The sequence below is a fragment of the Penaeus monodon genome, chromosome 35 (genome assembly GCF_015228065.2).
Source record: "Penaeus monodon isolate SGIC_2016 chromosome 35, NSTDA_Pmon_1, whole genome shotgun sequence".
Lineage (NCBI taxonomy): Eukaryota > Metazoa > Arthropoda > Malacostraca > Decapoda > Penaeidae > Penaeus > Penaeus monodon.
Window position 1 is genome coordinate 12,906,099 of NC_051420.1, and position 6,406 is coordinate 12,912,504.

The window sequence follows — 6,406 nt, forward strand, 5'->3', positions numbered from 1 at the left end:
GAATCGTAGTGCATTTGAATACCGAGTGAGATTATGTAAGTATATATAAACACGTAAATACTTAAAAACAACAACAAATTAACGTAACAAATATACAGACAATCAAATAAATAACTAGATACAAATCGATCAGTACAAATATATATAGAAACAAACGGATAAACAGATATAAAATAAAACACACACACGCACACACATTCGAAAGATATGCACGTGTGGGTATATGTGCATATGTGAACACAACTATGTAAACACACACACACACACACATGCAAATAGGGAGACGCACACGGCTGTAAACAAGGCCACAGACTACCTCCAGCTATTGACTGCTTCTTAGATTACGAGAAGGAGAATGGAGAATCTGTATCGTCTGCAGCATCCCTCTCATCTTAGAGTGATGCCCGAATTGCCGTTTTTTGTTTTGTTTTTTTTCTTTTTTATTCTTCGAATTTTAATAGGAAGGCGAGGGGGAAAAAATGTTGATTATGGAAGGCTTCGATATTCATTGTTCGAAATGACTGCAGGTTCCTTTTTATCTGCGAGTGATTCCCGAGTTCGTTTTTTTTTCTTTTTTTCTTTTTTCTTCTTCGAATATTGATTGGAAGAAGATGAAGATAATGGAAGGTTTCGATGTTAATTGTTCGAATTGGCTGCAGTTTCCCCCTTATCTTTGATTGATGCCTGAATGCCTTTTTTTCCCCTCTATTTTATCTTCTTTCTTCTTCGAATTTTGATTGGGACGCGAGGAAACAAAGCATAGAGAATGGAAGGCTACGATTATTTGTCCGAATTAGATGCAGCTTCTTCTTTTTTTTAAAATCTTAGAGTGATGCCTGAGTTCTCTTTTTTCTTCGTTTTCTTTTTTTTATTAAATGGAAAGCGAGGGATCTAAAAAAAAAGTAAGGCTTCGATTTTATTTTTTTTTCGAATTGGCTGTAGCTTCATCTTTATCTCAAAGTGATGCCTGATTTTTTTTTTCTCCACTTTTCTCTTCGTGGAAATCTTCGGAAAAGGGGAGATGGCGGGAGGATCGATAATTTTGATTGAAAGACGAGAAAGAAAACTAAAAAAAATGGAAATCATCGATACTACTGTTCTCGTTCCAACTATTTTCCTTCATCTACGAGTGATTATCAATTCTTTTTTTTCCTGAAATTCTTCGTAGAGATAATGGAGAGGTGGAAGAAAATTGTGATTGATAAAAAACGAAGGAGAAATTAGATCTTGGATGCTCAAAGAGTCTGGTATCATCCTTATGCGTTTCCTTTATGTAAAAACACTATTTGCATCCTCTTTTCGTCTTCAAATTCTCCGTTACTGTGACTTAAGAAAATTAAGAGAAAAAATGGGGTATTCGATATGATTTTTTCGAGCTTTTTGCAGCTCTTTTCATTTATCATTGATTATCAAATTTTTCTTTTTACTTTTTTTTTCTTCAAATTGCTCTTGGGAAAATAAAAATAACTGTTTGATGCGCTGGAAAGAAAATAAAGGTCGTGATTTGCATGTCTCTTTCTTTACGATCGAATTTCCATCGTTTTTTTTTCCCATTCAAATTGTTCTCGGAAAATAAAAATATATTGACAAGTGAAAAAGATAATTAAAATCATGGATCTCATTTATTCGTATCATATAGCTTCTTTCATCTCAATGTCATCTCTGAATCTATTTAAAAATTTTGGAAAAACAAAACCTAATTAAAAAAAAAAAAAAAAAAAAAGTCTTTTATGCCGAATGGAATGACATCATCTTATCTTATCTTCTCTGAAACTTCCTTTATCTGAGAGAAAGCCATCGAATTATTTTCATCTTGAAGTTCTACGAAAAAAAAAAAACAAGAAGAAGAAGCAGAAGAAGAAGAAGAAGAAAAAAAGAACAATGAAAAATGAAATAAAAATTGATTTCTCGGATGGATTAAAAAACGAAGATGAAGTAAATGAAGCCTTGATATCTTTTATCCGCATCATTTGAAGCTTCATTTCATCGAAGTGTGATTCCCCGCATTTTCTTTTCTTCACTTTCTAATTCTTCAATTATAAAAAGAAAAGTCTTTGATTGACAGATAAGGAAGAATTTAAAATCTTATCTCTGCTATCGAAAAGTGATTCCTGGCGTCATTCTTCTAAAAAATTTTTCTTCTCAATTTCCTCAGTTCTTCATAAAAAAAGATAAATAGACAAATAAGATAAAAATTGATTGAAGGATGAGGAAGAAAATGGTCTTCCACATAATCTTTATCTGTAGCTTCTTGGACAAGTGGTTCTTGATTTTTTTTTTCTTTTACTTTTCTTCTTCTCCTTCTTCTTCTTCTTCTTCTTCTTCTTCTTCTTCTTCTTCTCTTCTCTTCTTCTTCTTCTTCTTCTTCTTCTTCTTCTTCTTCGGAGAGAGAAAGAGAGAGGGAGATAGATAGATAGATAGATAGATAGATAGATAGATAGAGAGAGAGAGAACGAGAGAGAGAGAAAGAGAGAGAGAGAGAGAGAAAGAGAGAAGAGAGAAGAGAGAAGAAGAGAAAGAGAGGAAAGAGAAGAGAGAGGGAGAGAGAGAAGAGAGAGAGAGGAGAGAGAGAGAGGAGAGAAGAGAGAGAGAGAGAGAAGATAGAAGAAGAATGAAATAGGATCGATTTTATACAGAAGCTCATCAACTAATAATCGTTTTTATTCTCAGCTTTTTTACTTAAAAGTCTTCGGGGGGAAACAGAAAGAAAATGAGGTCTAGGTTGTCATCTTTACCTCCATCTGAGAAAGATTCCTGAATAATTATTCTTCGTAAAAAAAAAAAAAAAAAAAAAACTTCGATGCTAAAATATCAGACATTATTCTTTATCCAGATCACCTTTTTTTTCTCTCTCTCTTCTTCTTCACATTCCTCAGAGGCAGTCAAAAAAAAAAAAAGAGAGAAAAAAAAATAAATCAACAACTCTGATCGAAGGCCGAAGAAGTTCAACAAAAATTTCCGAAGTTTAAGGCGTAGTTGATATCATCTTCAGTTTCGTCTTCTAAGAAAACATCCGTTTTATTATCATTATTATTATTTTCCATTTCTTATTTATTATCATATCTTTTTTTTTGGTGGTGAGTGGCGAATTGAAGTTTCGGGGTGTAAAATTCAAACGAAATGCGAGGCCCAAATTTAGTCCTTGGCTGGCGAGGGGCAGGGGGAAGGGGGGAGGAGGAGAGAGGGAGAGAGAGAAGGGGAATGGGGGGGGGGATGCGCGAAAGGTCAAGGTCAGTCCACCTGGAGGTTGACCTTGGCGCTTCGAGTACGCGAAAGGCTGGTCGCTGGCTGCTTTTGGAGGCGTGGAGGGCTGGGGGGGTCAGGGTGGAGGGGTGCAGGGGTGGAGGGCGTCTAAAGTTGGGTGGGGCGGGGCAGGGAGGGGAGGGGATGGAGGGGGGTAAGATAGATTCCAAATGTCCAGTAGTTTTTTTTTTTTTTTTTTTTTTTTTTTTTTTTTGTCTCAGCTTCATGTTAGGGTTTGTTTGCGCGTCTCTGCTCGTCTCTCTCTCTCTCTCTCTCTCAGTCTCTCCCTCTATCCTCTGAGTCAAAAGGGTCGCTCTTTCTCTCTCTCTGTCGGTCTTTTTCTCTTTCTTCTCTCTCTTTCTCTGTTTGTCTGCTTTTATCTTTCTCTCCCTCTCTCTTTCTGTCTGTATCTCTTTCTCTCTCGCTATGTCTGTCTGTCTCTTTCTCTGTTTGTCTGTCTTTCTCTCTAGATTTCCTACTCTATCTGTCTGTTTCTCTCTCTCTCTCTCTCTCCTTTCTGTTTGCGTCAGCGTGTGTGTTATTATTATAATAGGCATTTAGTGTTCTTTCCTTTCCCTTCTCACCTCCTTCCTTCTCCATATCTATCAAACTTTCCCTCTTTTCAGTCGTGACATGAATTCACAAACTTATGACTCTGTTCCCATTGTTACGTCAAGTCCGTGAATCATCTCTTTGTGCGTTTAATAAGGTACAAAGGGAGCTTATCCGTCTCCTTGCACGATGGGGCCGATCACGAATGTCTCCGGCCAAGATGTATGTCGTTTAGTTGAAAGAGGCTCGTCTCTGTCTCCCTCTCTCTTTTATTATTATTATTTTTAATTTTTATTTTATTTTGTTTTCAAGCGTGAGGGATTATACTCTCTCTCTCTCTCTCTCTCTCTCTCTCTCACTTTCCCTCTTTATCTCGGTCGTACTCTTTTGGTCTCTTTCTCCCTTCTTGTCTATCTCGGTAGTTCTAACTCTCTCTCTCTCTCTCCTTCTCTCTTTTTGTCTGTTTGTCTATGTCGCTCGTTCTCTCTCTCTCTCTCTCTCTCTCTCTCTCTGTCCGCCATTCTCTCCCCCTCTCTCTCTCTTTCCATCACTTAGAATTTAATTCTCACCTTCTCTCTTCCCTGCGATTAAGATTTCTCTCTCACAATTATTAATTAAGTCATGATAATAAAATAACTTTAATTACACCTGTAACCGAATGGGCAAAACATGAACTCCTTTTCCGTGCATATTTTCATTTTATTTTTCATTATACTTTCAGTGCATTTTAATTTCATTTTTCGGTGTACCTTCAGCACATTTTCGGTGTATCCTCAGTGTATTTTTTTTGTGCCTTTTCAGTATTTTTTTTTTCGTTGTACTTGCAATGAACCTTTTCAGCGTATTTTACAGTGTATTGTCCACGTATTTTTTAATGTACGGTCAGTGCATTATCAGTATAGTTTTATCTGATTTACAACCAATTCATCCAGTGTATTCTTATCACAGTTCTCCTAACACTGCACTCATCCTTTTCCCGCTCATTCCTCGTTAAGTTATTGTGCTTCACTCCCTGTCTTTATCGCTTCTCCCCGATTCCATCGTTCGTAATTATTCCTTCATTAGCATCTGATTACACCCCACCCTCCTTAATGTATCACAGCAGAACCTGCTTTGGTCTCATGAATGAAGTCGAGACCACGTTCCATGGGGGTGATTTTTACTTTGGATGAGGGACAGGGAGAGAGGGAGAGAGGGAGAGGGAGAAGGAGAGGGAGAGGGAAGGAGAGGGAGAGTGAGATGGAGAGGGAATGGGTGAGGGAGAGAGGGAGAGGGAGATAAGGGAAGGGAGAGTGTGCGGGAAAGAAGGAGAGGGAGAGAAAGAGGGCAAGAGAGAGAGAAGGGAAGGTTAGAGAGAGAAGGGAAGAGAGACGGATGAAGAAAGAAAGGGCGGAAGAAAGAGGAAGAAAGTGAGAGAGGGAGGAAATGATAGAGAGAGGGAGGGTTAAATAGGTAGAAGGAAAGCGAGGAAGAAAGAGGGTGAGGGAGAGGAAGAAAGGGTGAGGGAGGAAGAAAGAGAGAGAGGAGAGGGAAGAAGAGAGAGTGAGAGAGAGAGAGAGAGAGAGAGAGAGAGAGAGAGAGAGAGAGAGAGAGAGAGAGAGAGAGAGAGAGAGAGAGAGAGAGATGGAGAGGGAGAGAAAGGGGAGCCATAAACACAGCAGCAAGAAGAGGGAAGAACAGAAGACGCTGAAGAGGAAGAGGGGAAGAGGATGGGGGGAAGGGGAGGAGAATGGGGTTGGTTGGGGAGTGGAGGAGGGGAGGGGAGGAAGTGGAGGGGGGAGGGGAGGCAGGGGAAGGGGGCAGAGGAGGGGTAGCTGAGAAGTGGAGGGGGGAGGGTGTTAGGAGTCAGTAAGGGGAGGGGGTTGGTAGAGGGGGAGAGGGGGATAATAGGGGTGGGATTTAGAGAGAGGGGAAGGGAGGGGAGGGGGGACTCGGGTGTGGCCAATAGCAAACAACAACAGAGCCGGTTGGACGAGCTCCAGAAAATGTTTGAATGCGACTTCGCTCTCGCCAGCGATTCGTAGGGGCGACGATCCCATTGAGAAGTGAGAGGAAAACCCGCCTTCTGCCGCCTGCCTCTCTCCTCTGCTGCCAACACGAGGAGGGTCCCGGCGAGCCAAAAGCAGTCTTCTTCTGCTTAACCGCTTTATGACACAGGTCCTTGGTCTAGCAGGGAGGTCCTAGGGCCTAATGGCTCATCGTTAGCCACAGTTAATTGATTAGCTAGATCATTATGCTTGCTTCAGTAATATCATGCATTACATTTATGTCACTTACCTCTCCGTCTGGGTCTAATTGTTCTAAATATTTTTGAAAGATTTTAATTTTCTCTTTGTCTTTTTTTTTATTTTTTTTGTTGATCTTCCCAAGATGATATCTGAGTTTCGTATACTAATGTTTACACTTCATTTGAGGCTTAAACATGAATATTCTATTATGCAAATATAGACTTATTTGCTTCCCGAGAGACCGAGTTAAAAAAAAATATATATATATATCTGTCGAGTTGGCAAAGAAACCATAAATTTGAATAACTTGATGCTTTGAAGAAATAATTAAGACTAATTTTGTAATTTGGGTTAATACCTTCGGAGAAAAATGTCAATCCGAA